Raw genomic sequence first — 17,124 nt, 5'->3', positions numbered from 1 at the left:
CCCGCAGGTGTCCTTGCAGGTCAACGTGCTTACAAATGAGGACACAGGGCTGGCTCCATCACTTGTGTGAGAACATACAGAGTGACAGCCGAGCAGGTGAGCAGGCGTGGGGCTCTTCTGAGCACAGGGCCTTTGCAACCTTCCAGGTGCACACCTGTGATGGGTAGGTGCCCACGCACATCCTGATCTAGAGCCAGGCCATCTGAGTCCAGGCCAAGAGGGTGGCCGACGTGTCCTGCTGTCCTCACAGGACTGCGGTTCACCCATTCAAGGGTGGGGAGGAGAAGTCGGGTGGGTGGGACCCTCGTCGGCCCCGTTCCCGTGTCACCCTGGGGAGCTGTGTGGTGTGGCCACGGGCTGTAGACACACCTCCCAGCCCATCTTGAGCAGCTTGGGTTGCTACTGCAAGACCACAGACCGGCCGGCTTCCACAGCAGACACCTGTCTCCCTCAGTTCTGGATGCTGGGGTCTGAGATGAGGGGCCGGCATGGTGGGTTCTGGGGGGCCTCCCCCTGGCTGTGTCCTCACATTGCCTTCCTTGCTGCATGCATGCGGCGAGGGCAGGAGCCAGCTCCCCCGTGTCTTCTCACGAGGGCACTAGTCCCATGAGGAGAGCTCTACCCCATGACCTTACGAGTTCTTTTAGATATTTATTTACCTGGGGGCTTCCCTCATGGCTCAGTAGTAAAGAATCCACCTGCCAATGCAGGAGACACGGGTTCAATCCCCGATCCCAGAAGATTCCATGTGCCACAGAGCAACTAAGCCTGTGCGCCACAACTATTGAACCTGCCATCTAGAGCCCGGGAGCCACAATTTCTGAGTCCACATGCTGCAGTCACTGAAGCTCGTGTGTCCTAGAGCCCGTGCTCTGCAACAAGAGAACCCCTTGCAATGAGAAGCCCGAGAACTGCAACTAGGGAGTAGCCCCACTCGCCACAACTGGAGGAAAGCACTCACAGCAACAAAGACCTAGCACAGCCAAAAATAAAATAGGTATTTCTAAAAACATTTATTTGGCTGCGCTGGGGCTTTGTTGCAGAGTACGGGATCTTTAGTTGCAGCATGTGGGATCTAGTTCTCTGCCCAGGGATGGAACCGCCTGCCTGGGAGTGGGTGGTCCTAGCCACTGGACCACCAAGGAAGTGTCACTCCTCGTGACCCATCTTCAAATATCACCCCGCTGAGGGTAGGGCTTCAAGATGAATTTTGAAGGGATACAAATACACAGTCCACAACACCTTACTTGGTGGTGGCTACTGGATAAGGACCTGGCTGGTGAGGCTAGAATGGAGTGCTAGCAGAGTGGCCCTGCCCCTGGCCCTCACGCACATGTGTTCACAGGTACACATGTACACAGGCATACATGCACATGTAGAGCGCTGGGCCTGTGCACACTGGGGGCCATGCTTTTCCTTAACTTCGCTCTGTCTAATCTCTCTGTGGAGCTCCGGATTACAGAGGCTATTGCGTTTATCTACTCTAGCGGAAACAGTCATTGAGAGCCTGCTCTAGGTCGGATCCTGTGCTGGGCTCCGTGGCTGCAGCACTAGTAAGGTGCAGTGCATTGCTATCAGTCCATCATGGGCCATGCTTAGTGGCTCAGTCGCGTCCGACTCTGTGCGGCCCTAAGGACCATAGCCCATCAGGCTCCTCTGTCCATGGGATTCTCCAGGCAAGAATACTGGAGTGGGTTGCCATGCCCTCCTCCAAGGGATCTTCCTGGCCCAGGGATCGAACCTGTGTCTCTTATGTCTCCTGCATTGGCAGGTGGGTTCTTTACCACTAGCACCACCTGGGACTGTCTCACAAACTTTGTATCCATCCTGGATGGTCATTTGTGTTTCCCATTCCACCATGGGATCCTTAAGGATGGCGAGTACATCTTGCTCCCAGCTCTGGTCCTAGCACCTGGCATGGTACATGGCACACAGTGGGCAGTCAGTAATTACTTGCTGAATGAATGAAAATGAAAAAGATTCAGTAAATACCAGCATTTATGGAATAATTAAACAAAGTTATTAAGTCCTTAGGCTGTTCTTCTTACTGTATCGAGTTTCTGTTTTTTAATTTTTTGGCCATGGCACATGGCATGTGGGATCTTATTTCCCTGACTGGGGAACATAACTATGCCCCTTGCAGTGGAATTGCGGAGTCTTAACCACAGGATCTCCAGGGAAGTTCAAGTCTTTTTAAAGAAGCATTATTTGGAATTCCCTGGTGGCCCTGTGGTTAAGAATTCTTTTGTCAATGCAGGAGACAGGGGTTTGATCACTGGTCTGGAAAGATCCCACATGCTGCGGGGCAACTAAGCCCATGCTCCACGACTACTGGGCCTGAGCTCGGAAGACCATGTTCCGCAGCAAGAGAAACCACCACAATGAGAAGCCCTCAAAAGGCAACTGGAAAGTAGCCCCTACTCATCACAGCTTGAGAAAAGCCTGCACAGCGATGAAGACCTACTGTGTGTTAGTTGCTCAGTCGTGTCCGACTCTTCGCGACCCCATGGACTGTAGCCCACCAGGCTCCTTGGTCCATAGAATTCTCCAGGCAAGAATACTGGAGTGGGTTGCCATTTCCTTCTCCAAAGACCTACTGTAGCCAAAATTAAATAAATAAATAGCATTATTGAAACCTCAAGATGACTTGTGAGTTGGGTATTGTCAGAAGTCTCATTTACAGATGAGGACTCTGACAAATGAAGTAAGGTGCCTGTGCAGCTGGCACATAGAACATGCATCTGGAGTTGCTTCTGCCTCCATCTTCTGACCATAGGAGTCAAAACTCAACAGGGAAGATAGATAGACAGTGATGAGCACCCTCAATGTATCAGGGGCAACTTTGGGTTCTTACTACATACATGCCAGATATTCTTATAAACCCTTCACTGAAGCATCACATGCACACCGAAGAGTTCACACATGATGAATGCGCAGCTGGAGAAAATTCCATAAACTGAATACATCCATGTAACCAGCACCCAGATCAAGAAACAGAACCTCATCAGCATCCCAGATATTCCCTCTGTGTCCCGGCTCTGGCACTCCTCCCTGCAAGATTAACCACTGTCCTGACTTCTACCACCATTTGTGCATTTCTACTGATTTATCCACATAGAATTCTATAAGCTTTAGGGTCTGGCTTTTTTTTTTTTCTTCTCAAAGTCATGTGTAAGGGTGGCTCAACGGTAAAGAATCTGCCTGCCAATATAGGAGATGCAGATTTGATCCCTGGGTTGAGAAGATCCCCTGAAGTAGGAAATGGCAACACACTCTCTTAAAATAAAAAAAAAGGAAACAAATCGTGTGTGAGAGTCACCCATATTGTTGTCTATAGTTACAGATTATTCACTGTCACTGCATTGTATGAATATGTTGCAATTCATACATCCATTCTATGATTGGTAGGCATTTGGGTGATTTCCACTTTCTGTTTATTACAAACAGTGCTGCTATGCACAAAAACAGGATCACAGAAAGTATGCATCGAGGAGGTCACAGGTTTGACATAGAATCCAGTACTTCTAAACAGATTCCCAAGGCGGCTGCAACCAATTTGCATTCCCCATCAAGTAGGGTTATTGAGAGTTCTAGTTGCTCCACTTCCCTGCCAACACTTAATATTGTCAGATTTCTCCATTGTTACTGCTCTGTAGGCTGTGCTGTACACTTTATTTCTCAATCCTTTCAGCAACCCCATGAGAAGGATTTTGTGATGTCTACATTACAGACGAGGACACCCAGGCTCTGAGAGGTGAAGTAATTTCTCCAGCGCCACTTAAACTCTGGCACAGGTGCAGAGCTGTCTGACCTCAGCCCATTATATCATCCATTTCTGTGTTTATCAAGCTGCCTCCTCTGACCCTGTCCCCAGGGATTCCCAGAAGTCCCATCCTAGAGACTATAGCCACTCTGCTTCTTGGGTGATACCAGACTGGTGGTGCCCCTGGCGTGGGTCGGGCTGCGAGTAGGATGCCTCCTGCTCCAGGTCCTCTCCAGCTCTCCAGGACTGGAAAGGCTGGAAAGGGCAGGGGGCACACTTAGCGAGGGAGGTGGGGGTGGTATGGGGCAGGGGAGAAGGCCCAGGGCGAGGTAGGGGAAACCGAGGGGAGGGTTTTGCTGTCGCACCTGGCTGCGGAGCCCACTTCACCGGTCAGGCCGGGGGATGGAGGGAGAGTGGGATGGGAGGAGGCTGTCTGCAGAGGGACCAGGCTGGTGGCGGGCCACGAGGCTCTTAGGACCCTCTTCCAGGAGGCGTTAGCGGAGAGACAGGATCAGGGTGAACAGGGGAGGGGCTAGGGTGGCAGGTTCTCCCTCCCGCGGCTACCGAGGGGCAGCTCCGCGGCCAGAGTCTGAGTTCACGGATACAGGTGAGGGTCTGCGCTCAAGTCTGGAGAAGCAGGGCTGGGGGCGAACGGCTGACCCTCGCCGGAGGCGGGAGGCGGGATGCGGCCGGGGGCGGGGCCGGTCCGGGGCGGGGCCTAGGCCTGGGGCGGGGCGGGGAGGTGGGCGGGGCGCGCGGAGACCAATAGGCGCGCTCGATGTGGGCCCCGCCCCGCCCCCCGCGGCGGCTGCTGCATAGTCATGAGCTCGGGCCGGCGCTGCGTCAGCGGAAGCGGCGCGCGGCGGCTGTTTCCGACCTGATAAAGCGGCGTTGTGCCCGCGCGCTGGCCGCATCTTCGCAAGCGCTCCGTTCGCGCCCGCGTCTCTCGCTGACTGACCGCCCGGCCGGCCAGCTGAGGAGCAGCCGCCGCCGGGCCCTGCCGCTGCCGCCACCCCCGGAGCGCCGCGCCCCCGCCGCCCCTGCCCGGCCCGGCCCGGCCGCCCCGCCGCGCCGCCGCGCCGCCGCCCCGCGGCCCCGGCCGGAGGAGACAGGTGAGCGGCCGGCCCGCTGCCCCGACCCCGCCGCACCTGGGAGCCCGGCACCTGCCGCTGCCCACCCCCACTCGGTCCCCGCGCGGCCCCGGCCTCGAGCTCTCCGGCATCCCTTCCCCGGGGAGGAGGCCCCTCACGCCATGGCCGAAAGCCTGCTCTCGCCCGCACAGCCGCCCCAGGCTTGGGCCCCTTCCCTTCTCCGCCCGGGATGCACCTGCCCGTCCTCGTCTTCATCCCTCCCACCCCCCACAGCCTCCTGGAGCATCTCGGGCCCCTCCCCGCGGGGTGCGCCTTCCCCTGGACCCTGCCCCGGCCGCAGTCCTCGGCATCCCCCACTCCCGTCTTCTCGGGTTACTCTACCCGCAGGAAGCCTGGCGCCTCGCCCCCCTCGGTCCCAACCCTGCCCCGCGCCCTCGGCCTGACGTCGCCAACTTCTGAGAGTTCAGCCTCTGTCCCCTCTGCCTGAAACCCTCTTGTCCCCCGCACATGCACGCCCTCAGCGGCCTCGCAGGGCGGCCACACTCGAGGCTGCCCCTGTGTTTTGTCTTACCTGCACCGTCCCCTGGTCTGCCCCTTTGAAGACACCTCCGTTCCCGCAGCCAAGATGTGCTTGGGGAAGAGGGGCCAGTGCCTCGGTGCACCCAGGTCCAGCAGCCCCTGCCCTGCAGAAGTCCCCGCACGTTTGTCTGCATCTCTGCACCGCTCTCCCTTTCCCGAGCCGGCTCGCCTCCCAGAGCTCTTGAACTTAACCCGTTCCTCCCCAGGGTGTGTTGCTCTTGACTGGGCTGCGGGGGAACACCTTCCAGCAAAGGGCTTTTTCAGAGGAGGTATGTCAAAATGGGAGGGGCGGTGGTTTGAAAAAAGCACAGCCTCCCGGTTAATCATTCATAGTGATTGTGGGGGGCAGGGGTACACACTTGATCTCCTAGGGAGTGTGAGATTTTTTTTCCTTTCCCAGTGGGGGCACTGAGCCATCCTACCCTATCCATTACCTCAGCTGACTCTAGCCGAAAGGGGCCTGGTCGCTCCTGGTTTGGGGGGCATCTCCTAGTCTGAGGCCTGGGAAGGGAGGAGGGTTTAGAAGATGAGTGATTGAAGCCATCGTTGTGGGGTCAAATGATTGTCAGAATCGAATCCTGCTTCTTCTGGGAAAAGCCAGGTCGATCTTCCCGGCGTTCTGTGAGTGTGCTCTGCACTTCAGTGGTCCCCGCCTCTCCCATCAGCAACAGACAGGTAGGGTAAGGGGGAGTCGTTCAGCTCTTCTATTTTGCGCCTGTAGTAGGAGAAAAAGGAAGATGATAAAAAGTTGGAGGATTGGTGTATTACCCTGATGTGGTGTATTAAATGGCAGGGCATCCAAAAGAGTGACCCTAGCCGCCTTTAAAAATGAATACTTTCTTCAGTTTTCTGGTGGATCTGAATTATGTATTCAAAGAAAGAGGAAGAGTTTATTGAGTGCTCGAGAGGTTTTGCAGAATCCACTTGAAGGTGGGGAGGGGCAGCGGCTGTGGCCTGGAGCTGTGTAGGCCCCAGGTGGGAAGATCCTTGCGGCTGCAGAATGCTGGGGTTTCTGGGGTGGCGGGGAAGGAGGAGTTGGTTGTCTTAAAAATCTGGAATTTCAGTCCCGTTCCGACTAATTGATAAATCTTGGGCAGCAGCTGTAGAGGAAAATAGGGGCTAGTTTGAGATGCATTTGAAATGCATATGAGGCACTGAGTGGAGGGTGTGTGTGGCCTGGATGTCCCCCCTGGGGAGGCTGCCCGGGGGCTCTGGGCCTGTGGGAGTGGGCCTGCTTCCCTGGCTGAGATGCGTGCTGCAGCCTCGGCCCGCGTCGCATCGGGAAAGCAGAGCAGAGATTGGACTGGGCGATCTCCAAGGTGCCTGGCAGTTTTTAACATCCTGGGTCTCTTCCCTGCCCTCAGTGCTGCTTGCTGGAGGTCGGGAAGGGGCGGGAGGAGCCTGGCAACAGTACCCTGGCCTCTCGGAGCCGGGAGAGCCCGCCCTGCAGGTCTGCGGGGGAGGAGGGGCTGCGGCAACGGCCACTTGCTCCCCCACCCCCAGTGGAGGAGAGCACACACAGGCATTTTCGCCGGCATTCAGGCTACTTGGTGTTGGATTGGTTTTATCCCATGTTGTCAGAGGGACGGTGGGGAGGAGAGTGGACGGCCTTGCTGGGGTCTGGGCTTTGCTGGCGTGTCCTGACCGCGGTGCCCGTTGGTCCCCGTCCCTCGTCTGCACCCTCTTGCCCCCTCCTGCTCGTCCTGTGGGCCCAGCAGCCCAGCCCTGTGTAGCCGGCAGGGGTGGTTCGTGACTAACAGCCTGTCGACCTGGCACGGAGTGAGGGTGACTGGTGAGCGCAGTAGGTGGCAGACAACCCCAAATTGCAGTGCCCTCCCCGGGAACACCCCTGGCAGAGCCGTGTCTGTAATTTGTGGAGCCAGAACACGCTGGAAGCTGAGTCCCCGCTGAGGACGGGCCAGGGTGCTGCTCCATGCTCCATTCCTCTGGTTTCCCAGATTTTCTTTTTTTTTAATCACAACATAATTCCGCTGATGAAGAGACACTCAGTGAAACACCATTAGGAGGGTTGTCTTCATCTCCAAGCCAGGAAACCTGAGAGCATTTTAGTGCTGTGGAGTGGGAATCTGACTAGAGGGGAAAAGCCTCCCAGAGGAAGAGTGGGCACAGAGAAAGGAGGTGGGAGAGGACCGCTGGGCAGGGGCTCCCAGGCCGAGGCCAGGCCCACTGCCCCTCCCCCACCCCTGCCTGCACAAGGTCCCCTTGTTTAGATTAGCTTATTTATCCCACCAAAATCAATGAACAAAGATCTTTTTAACGTGGAAGTTTCAAAATGTGCTTCAAGTGGCTTTTTCTTTTTTCAAGAGTATTAAATGCTAACCCTTAGTGAAGTAAGGCACTTCCAGCTAACTAGGAGATTGTGGACATTTGAACGTGTGCGCAAAGGAAGCTTCCCTGCCTGCATTCAGACCAGCCTACACGGCCGGCCCCGGCCGTCATTTTCAACCCACTGCCGCTTAGGTAGTGGTGACCCTGGAAACGTTCACCGGGGCCTCATAGTGTTTGTGAAGCTGCTGCTTTGGCAAGTGACTTTTCAGAGGAGGCGTTTTAAGAAGATTAAGAGCCGCAGGCTCGCAGGGCAGCAGCGTGATTCCTGCCCTTTTCAGGGCACCGACAGTGTTCCCCTCGCCGTGTTCCCCTCGCCGGGACACTTGACGCAGATGTGACGCCCGGAAGCGCGGGCGGTGGTCTGTCTGGGTCCTCTGTTGAGCTCACTCATCTTGGGGTAAGCACGCTGCTGCTGCTAGAGTTGGTGGGAAAGGAAACAGGTCCTCAGGGTTGGAGAGAAGGGCTGTGAGTTCTTTTCTGCTAGTTTGGAACCTCAAGTGAAGACAGGTCACCAGAGTCCATCGCTGGGCCTGCAGGGAGCCCCCAAAGGAGGGTGTGCGCTATGCCAGGCATTTTGCCCCCAGGTGCAGGGTTGGGGTGCTGGCTGTCCCAAAGTGGGATCCCCCCACAGCTGGAGGGTTTGCAGAGCCTTTTCAAGTTACTGAGCAAGGCTGCATTGGCCTCACTCTCCCACTCTGCTGGCCCTGAGCCCAGGTGAGGGAGGCTTTGTTCCACCTGGGCCGTTGTTGTTTGCATCCTCCCAAACCTGTTGCAGGATTTCGCTGGCAGTGAGGGAAGCTGCATTCCTGAACCAGTGCCCAAGAGGCGCTTTATTGTGCTGCCTTCAAAAAGTACCTTCCAGCCTGGGATTCTGTGTCAGCTGGTTTGTAGTTTTTGGAGTTTGCTGGAGGGTCTCTCCTGGGGCTTCACCCTTGAATCCTGGAGCTCGTTGAGTTGGTTGGTGACCAAATTCTTCCCATTGGAAAGAAAGGAAGGTCTTGAGTGCAAAATCCATAGCAGACCCTTAGATAAAGAGGGATTGGAAGAGAGTAGATTATGGTACAGATGTCGCGGTTGATGAGATTTTACGTACAGATATTCCTGCACAGTTTTAGACAAACAACATTTTAATCACCATTTTAGGAAAATACATTTATCCAAAAGAGGGGGTGATTTTTGGTTTGGAAAGAGGAGTGTTTTTCCATCAGTTATTTTGAGGGAAGGAGTTTGGGGGGTGAACTTGAGATGTGGACGGTGAGGGGATGGTGAGGAGGTCACCAGCTGAGGGGCTGGAAGGCAGCCCTTTCATCATTGTGATCACCTGTTAAGTTAGGACTGCTTCAGAGTGACAATCCCTTAAGGCAGAGATCTTCAGACTTTCTTGCCTCTGTTCTGTGAAATAAGAAAAACTATGGGCACATTTTTAAGTTGCCATCTAGACTTTTTCATTTAAAATACCTAAACACTCTAATGATCTGATAGCCCACCCTCACTGTTTGAAAAAAGGAGCAAACTGTTTTTAACAGTTTTAACACGCGTGTCTTCTTCTTCATCTTGTATGTTTGCTCCATTTTTCCTTGTGGAATTTTAATGTCATGCACTTTTACACTTGAAAGCCTTTTATTGATCATTCTTCACACTTCTCTGTCACCAGAGTATACCTAAACTGCAGTTTAAAACATTTCTGTGATCATGAAGCTGTGTTAATCCAGAGGAAATTTTTAAAAAGTATTTATTTATTAATGGCTGCATCTACACACAGGCTCGGTGCCGTTTCTTTATGATTGTGGTGAACGTGCCCAGTAGTTGTGGCACATGGGCCCGGTTGCCTCACTGTATGTGGGATCTTAGTTCCCTGACTAGGGATCGAACTCACACCCCCCACACCAGGAGGCGGATTCCCAACCACCAGGCAGGTCCCCCAGGAGAGATTTTTGTCACTGTAAATATCAGTACAAAATTGATTACAGAAGCAGAAATGTATTGTTGGTCTTGATAATTACTTGATAATTACACATAGGCAGAATGTGTCTTAAAGAGCTGGCTGGGTCCCTTTAAAGTGCCTCCATTAAAGGAATTATCCCCCTGTCCTTGATGCCAGTAACCCCACTCCCAACAGGGATTGAGGAAGGGAGAGTGTGAAGGTGACCTTGGTTGGGGGGGGCATTAGACTTGACCACCAGCCGTGTCGCAGATAGGATAACGCTGAGGATCTGTGAACTCAGAGTCTCCCACACCCAAGAACCCCAAGGGCGCTTGGCGGGCTGTAGAGTGCTGCTCTGTCACCGGGCCGGGCTTGGTGGATGGAGCGGCAGGGTGTTGTTAGATGGTGACTTCTGTGCTCCTCTGCTTGTGCTGGGATGTTTGACTGCATGTTTCCTAGATGGACTGTGTTAAAGGGCACAAGACGGTGCAGCTTGTACACGAGTGTGTTTTGGTTAGTGGCAATGCATTTTTATTCAGGTGGGTTAAAATGCAAGCCTGTGGACTAGTGCTGTGAGTTAAAGAGGTTTTTGTTCCCCCTGCGGGAATCCATCAGCCTACTCTGCCCGGCTCCCTTCTCGGGCCCAGTGAGAGTGTCAGCAGGGAGGAGAGTGTGCCCGCTGCTGGTCTCCAGGGCGAGGGCCCCGGGGCTGGGGGTGCAGAGGAGCCTGGCAGGTCGAGGTTTGGGAAGCTGGGCCTCTCCCTAAGAAGCGGGTGGCACTGGCATCAGTTTCCAGCCCTTCCTCAGAGCTGCTAGAAGTCCAGGCTGGCCTTCTCCTAGGTGAGCCGGAGATGCCCTCGAGATGCCCTCGAAACGTGAACAGGTACTGTGTTTAGCCTAAAAGCCAGTTGACGTTAGATATGACAGCAAGTTTAGTAATTCAGCAGATTGCTCTGCCTTCCTGCCCTGACCCAGAACAGGCTTTGGCTGGAGGCTGTAGAACGTTGTGTTGTGGGGCAGTCTGTGACATAGGGGAGGTTCCAAGTGACCAGGGGGCTCCGCTGCTGGTGCTCGTGCTGGGCAGGAGGGCTGGCTGCTCTCCCAGCTCTGCGGACCCTGCTCATGTGGGTCAGCTTGCCGTCCTCCCGTCTCGTGTCCTCAGGTCCGGCCATCGGCAATCCCCTTAGGAATGCTTCACCTTGAACGTGGGCAATATGTGTCCTCGGACCGTGAGGCAGAGCCTTGGTTTCTAGAGATAAGGGAAGGTAGGAGTGAGGCCACGGTCCCATCCCGGGGGTCCCGGAGTGTATCCCGGTGGAGAGGCGGTGGGCCAGGCCATGCTGCCTCCCCCGCCCTGTGGAGACCCCTGTGCTCAGATCCACATTCACATCTTCTTGGCCTTTTGGGCCTTGGTACTAAAGGATTAGGGCCCCTGCCGCAGGGGCTTAGAGAAAGGCCTGGGCTGCTCATGGGAAACCAGGATGTCCAGGTGACCCCACACCATGGGGTTTGGCATGCCTGTCCTGCTTGGGGAGCTGGATGCTGGCATCACCGTCAGGGGCTTCTTCACGTCACTTAGAGTAAAAGCTGGCGGCCGGAAGCCTCGCCTTCACAGCCTGCACACCACCACCCTCTGCCGGAGGGAGCCGGGCCTTCCGGGGCGTCCAGCGCTGCCCCCCCACCCCCCGCTTCCGAGCGCCCATTGCAGGCAGCTGTGACTCGGTGCAGGGGGGGGTTGTGGGGTTGAGGCCAGCATGTTCTTGGGTTTGCTGGCATGGGCTCAGCAAGCCTCATGGGACAGGGCAGCTGAGAGAAGGCTCAGCGCTGTTTAAAACACATTGAGCTGGCTCATCCTCGACTTACTCAGACGTTGAAAGTGTTCTTAATTCTTAAGAGGATCGGAAGGGGCCTGTGTCTCCTTCTGCAGCAGAGACACAGTAGCGGCTGGTGCTGGTGCCAGCTCCAGCCGAGGGACCTTGACCCAGAAGCCGCCCACCACTCGGAGCTCCCGCCCCTGTGTTAGGACCTGGGGAGCATAATGCGGGTTTGTTCCTGGCACTTAGCAGGCCCTGAGAAGTAACACGTTGTCGAGGGCTGGGTCCTCCTGGGTGGAGCACTCGGCTCCTCCTCTAACCAGCCAGCCAGGGCTGTGCTGTGTGTAACAGAGAGAAGGCGGCACACACAGAGAGGTCAAACAACTTACCCCAAGCCACACAGTAAGTGGCCAAGCCCACGAGCTCGCCTTGGACCTCACCGATGAGGGTGCTGGGCCCGAGGTCTTGGGTCTCCTGCGTGGCACCGTGAGGTCTGGGGGTGCAGGGCGCCTCCACCCATATGAATATACGTGTTTCTGAAAGTCTGGGGACCATGACTTGCTCTTCCATGCTGTGACAGTGTGTGGGAAACATCAGTACGTTTTCACAGGGTGAAATGCTTGTCGCTCACCAAATGCAGGTGAGAGTGGGGACCGTTTTCTCAACGGTGAACAGCGGTGGTGACACCGATGCTGTGAATGGCAGAAGAGGCAGGAGTGGTGTGGGGGCAGGTGGGCAGGCCGCCGCTGGCCGAGTCTCAGAGACCGGCTGGCTATCAGTCCTCGGTTGTCCCCGGCCATAGGAGCTGCCTCTGCGGAGAGGCTGTGCGCGGATAAGAGCCCCTGGAAGGCGGCAGTCTGTGGTTGTGAAGGTCAGATAGGCCTTTGGTTCCGCCTCGAGCGGCAGAGAGCGCCCGGAGCCCGGAGCACAGGCCGTGCCTTCTGGCTGGTTTCCACACGGTTTGGGGAAAGTTTGCCAGTTTTAACGTGGATTTCCTCATGGCCCCTGAGAACCTGTCCATCCGGGGATTATTCCTTTCTACCCAGCTCAGCCTGGGCTTGGAGCCCTTTAGCAGATGTGGCCTGGGGTCCCAGGCTCGCCCCCTGGCAGGCTGGCTCCATGAGAGAGGGCTGGAGGACCGCTCCTGCTGCTCCGCCAACCCTGTTGGCTTTTGGTGGGAGTCCTGTGTGCTCTTGACTTAAATAACCTGGGCAGGGGCAGCTGTAAGACCACCACGTGGATTGTCTGGGGAGGAACCCGGATCCTTAGCGAGGCCATCATGTGAGCTGAGCCTAGGGGTCTCTCCTTAGAAGTTCTGATGAACGGGGGTCACCAGGTGGCATTGATGTGCCCGGGCATCGCCCATCCTCTCTGAGTATTTGTGGGGTCCTCACAGCTCCTGGGTGGAGAAGGAAATGGCAGCCCACTCCAGTGTTCTTGCCTGGAGGATCCCATGGACGGAGGGGCCTGGTAGGCTACAGTCTATGGGGTTGCAAAGAGTCGGACACAACTAAGCAACGAACACACACAGACACACACACACACACACACAGCCTCTGGGGGTGCCCCAGGCATCTTTATCAGGCACCTGTGTGTGTGGACAGTGGGCAGGTTCTGTGCGAGGTGCCACCTAGATTCCGAGGTAACTTCTGAATTTGCCGACCACTCTGCACTGGAGGGTGGTGTCCCCACTTTACGGATGAGGAAACTGAGGCCCAGAGAGCCTAAGGCATCCGTGTGGAATTCTGTCTCCTAACTGAGTGCCTCTGCTGGAAAGCGTACTAGGGAAATGCCAAAGCAGTTCTCGTCTAAGCAGAGAGGTGAGAGCTGAAGAAGAGTACCCAGACAAGAGGGGCACAGTGCTGGCTGAATGCTCGAGATAGTTATTATTGTCTTCACCTGAGCCTGTTCAGGGAGGACTTCTTGGAAGTGGAGGCTGCTACAGTTGGCTCAGGAAGAAAAAGAGCCGGACTGTCAGGGCGTGAGGACGCAGTTGTGGCTTTGCACAGTGGAGGTGGGGTGGGCCTCCAGCTGAGTCCATTTTAATTAGTGACTTGCTGGGGGAGGAGGCCCCGCCAAGCTGGGATGGCACACGCGGATGGCGCACGCCGCCGCCGGGAGGGGCCAGGGGACGGAGCGTGATGTGCTGCTGGCCAGCATGGAGTCCTTGAACTTTTCCAGTCCTCTCAGCCGAGGAGAGACGCTCTGTGCCGTGCCCACCGCGGCTCAGCGGTGGAGAGGAGCTGCCTTTACCACGTGTACAGCGGGGCGCATGGACTGACCAAGCCCCCTGCCCTGGTCAGTGCGCCCCCTCCCCACCCACTCCGCCTCTCCCCTGGCCTGGTTTCCCGTCTGCCCTGCTCCGGGCCCCACGTGCTTGCACTGTGGTGTGCCTCCCCCAGCCCAGGCAGCTCAGGAGGCGGGGCTCAAGTTGCTGCTCGATGATGAGTCCCGCAGTGTTCCCTGCATCGTCCCCCGCGTCCCCAAGGGAAGGTGGCTGCTTTCGACCTGTCCCTCTGCCTTGGATCCTGTCACGCAGCCGCAGGTGGGGGACCAGGCGGGGCTCCATCAGGCCCGGCCCTGGCTCAGGGCCTGGCCGCTCATACTCACAGGTTCTGATAACATTTCAACTTAAAACAGCCTTTGAGTGTCTAGCCTCATCTCTCACATGGGAAATCCTTACATTTAGGGACTGGCCATGGCTCCCCTAACTGAAAACCCCAGGCTCCCAGTTCAGCACAGCCAGGTAAGGGAGGGTCACAGGTGTGACCAGCTTGTTCTCTTACTGGCTGACGGGAGGGAGCAGGGTGGTGTCTGGGTTACCCTTATCATCCTTAGGCTCCGGGAGGTCTGGGGCTGTGTGCTCATGGGCTTAGATACTTAACATCTTCCGTTTGGTGGGGGGTTTTCACATCTGAGAACAACTCAACAACTCAGGAAATGTGATCAGATACCGTTCCCCGGGCCCTTCAGAGAGGAGCTGGAGCAGAGGCTGTGGGGGTGGGGGGCATCCGGGAAGGCCCCTGGGTCCTGCTGGGTCACCCCCACCGTATGGGGTGTGGGTCGTCCCCGCACGCCAAGGCTGTCCCCACAACGGACGTTCTGGGGTTGTGGCTGGTCACTGAGGGCACAAGTGCTGATGGGTGCCTTCGCTGGAGAAGCCCCCCCAGGGCTCCGTGGGTCCTGACCGGGACCGGCAGGGACCTTGTGTCCTACCCGCCTGTCAGGCTGAGCCTGCCCCCGTCCCCCTGCTGCTCCTAGAGACGGGTCCTTCATGACTGGCTCCCGAGGGAGCTGCCCTCACGCTGGACACAGGCCGGCAAGGGCAGTGACAGCGGGCAAAGGCAGACAGGTAGTGGTAGCTTTGTAGTGGGTGTTTGGGACCTGTGTCCAGTGACCCCTGACCCGACCACTCACCCGTGTTTTCAAGGCCGGAGGCAGGCTGTGCCTGTTGGCCTGGTGGAATGCCTCGCTCTGGCAGGGTGCAGGGGAGACCCAAGGTGCTGGCCCTTGGGCCCAGGGTCCTCTTGGTCAGAGATTGGGCCGGCTGGTTTTTATTTTTACCACAGTCTGGTCTTAAGCCCTAAACCAGGATTTTTCAACCTTTTTTTCAAACCATTCTTACTTTTTTTTTTTTCTGCACATTTTCACCCCAGGAAGATCTTGTCTGGATTCACATTCTTTTTTTTTTAATTGCAAGACTTTTATGCATGCAGTATTCCTTTCCCAGCATAACTGCCCTCTCCTGACACCCCTGGAAGTTAAGCCCCGAGGGAGCACATGAGGCCAGCTGTGGGGCACCTTTGTGGTTCCACCTCATGCTCTGTAGCACAGGTGCCATGTGTTTTTCCCGTGTTGTAGATGCGGTACCAGTAGGTGAGTTGCTGTTTTGCACTAAACAGGGCCTGCGTGTTTGGTCTGCATGGAGCTGCCGTTAGGCTCCGTTTTCCTCACACTGAGCGGAGTGGCTACATGTCTGGGAGCCCAGTGCCCGGTCCTGAGGCCTCACGTGGACTCCGGGTCCTGAGGGCACGTGGATGGCCCGGATTTGCCTACACTTCCTGCTTACTGTCTTGCTTCTGAGGGTCAGTTTCAAGGCCGATGGGTTTTGTCTTGATGTGATGATCAGTTGACCAAGAATTTCAGAGTCCCTCCTTCATACTCATGTGGAGGTCGCAGGGGTTGCCAGCTTCAATGCCCTGGGGTGATGGCAGGTGGGTGGTCTGGCTGCATCCATCTCATCCTGCTGGTGGTGGGGAGCAGGTGGCATCCACAGGCAGAGCCAGGGGAGTTAGGCCCATACAGGAGTGCAGGCAGAGCTCAGGGACACAGCAGTGGGGGTGACATCCTACCCCGGGCCTGGCCGCCACTGGGAGCTTTCCACTCATGGGCCCAGGGGCGCTGGGAGGAGCAGTGAGCAGGCCACGCGAGGGGAAGAGTCTGTAGGAGATGGGGTGGCCTTCCACGGAGGGGCCTGATCAAGCTGCAGTGACGGGTCAGCGTGGGCGCCTGCCTGTGGGACCAGCTTCCTGCCGCCTGCTGTCTGAGTGGGAGCTGACAAACGTGGGTTTACGGTGGCTTGGGTTCTGGGCGGCGTAGCGGAGAAACCCAGGTCGAGTGGGCTTTCAGGCCCCTTGTGCACAGGCCACTTCCTCCTTCCCCAGGGCTGCAGGCGGGCTCCATCCGTTATCTGCAGGGCAGCCTTGGAACAACTTGAGGGCAGTTTGAGCCCCGTGATGTGTGTGCTGGGGGTGATGCGTGTGCTCTGGGCTGATGCATGTGCTCTGGGGCTGATGTGTGTGCTCTGGGCTAATGTGTGTGCTGGGGGTGATGCATGTGCTCTGGGCTGATGTGTGCGCTGGGGGTGATGCATGTGCTCTGGGCTGATGCATGTGCGCTGCAGGTGATGCATGTGCTCTGGGGTGATGTGTGTGCTGGGGGTGATGCGTGTGCGCTGCGGCTGATGCGTGTGCACTGCAGGTGATGCGTGTGCGCCGCGGGTGATGCATGTGCTCTGGGGCTGATGCGTGTGCTCTGGGGCTGATGCGTGTGCTCTGGGCTGATGCGTGTGCTGGGGGTGATGCGTGTGCTCTGGGCTGATGCGTGTGCTCTGGGCTGATGTGTGTGCACTGCGGGTGATGCATGTGCTCTGGGCTGATGTGTGTGCGCCGCTGGTGATGCGTGTGCTCTGGGGTGATGCGTGTGCACCAGGGCTGATGCGTGTGGTCTGGGGCTGATGCGTGTGTGCCACGGGTGATGCGTGTGCTCTGGGGCTGATACGTGTGCACCGCGGGTGATGCGTGTGCTCCGGGGCTGATGCGTGTGCTCTGCGGGTGATGCGTGTGCTCTGGGGTGATGCATGTGCACCAGGGCTGATGCGTGTGCCCCGGGGCTGATGTGTGTGCCCCGGGGCTGATGTGTGTGCTCTGCGGGTGATGCGTGTTGTCTAGGGCTGATGTGTGTGCTCTGGGCTGATGCGTGTGCACCAGGGCGGATGCGTGTGGTGTGGGGCTGATGTGTGTGCGCCGGGGCTGCTGCGTGTGCTCTGGGGCTGCTGTGTGTACGCCAGGCTGATGCGTGTGCTCCGGGGTGATGCGTGTGCGC

General features: G+C 56.8%; 1 protein-coding gene and 1 long non-coding RNA gene across 13 annotated transcripts in view; one reads left to right on the top strand and one right to left on the bottom strand.

Annotated features, from left to right (window-relative positions):
* Positions 1–3,417: 3,417 nt before the first annotated feature.
* On the bottom strand, positions 3,418–4,476 carry LOC145511262 (uncharacterized). The gene is made up of 2 exons (XR_014057707.1): positions 4,129–4,476; positions 3,418–4,018 (listed from the first exon to the last, which is right to left on the bottom strand). It is a non-coding gene; the product is annotated as an uncharacterized LOC145511262 (long non-coding RNA).
* Positions 4,477–4,609: 133 nt separating this feature from the next.
* The window catches only part of SLC45A4 (solute carrier family 45 member 4), a 90,099-nt gene continuing 77,584 nt past the window's right edge, over positions 4,610–17,124 (top strand). For 3 of the 12 annotated variants that reach the window (XM_081504195.1, XM_081504190.1, XM_081504187.1), the window contains exons 1-2: positions 4,702–4,875; positions 5,640–5,702. The gene's annotated coding sequence lies outside the window, so the exon portion shown is untranslated. Of the gene's footprint in view, positions 4,876–5,639; positions 5,703–10,748; positions 10,972–17,124 lie in introns of those variants that run through there. The other 9 variants (XM_081504191.1, XM_081504192.1, XM_081504188.1 and 6 more) reach the window with 5 other exon arrangements.

The sequence above is a fragment of the Giraffa tippelskirchi genome, chromosome 6, assembly GCF_054371585.1.
Source record: "Giraffa tippelskirchi isolate mGirTip1 chromosome 6, T2T-mGirTip1v1.2.pri, whole genome shotgun sequence".
NCBI classification, from domain to species: Eukaryota; Metazoa; Chordata; class Mammalia; order Artiodactyla; family Giraffidae; genus Giraffa; species Giraffa tippelskirchi.
This window is presented reverse-complemented; position numbering and strand designations above follow the sequence as displayed.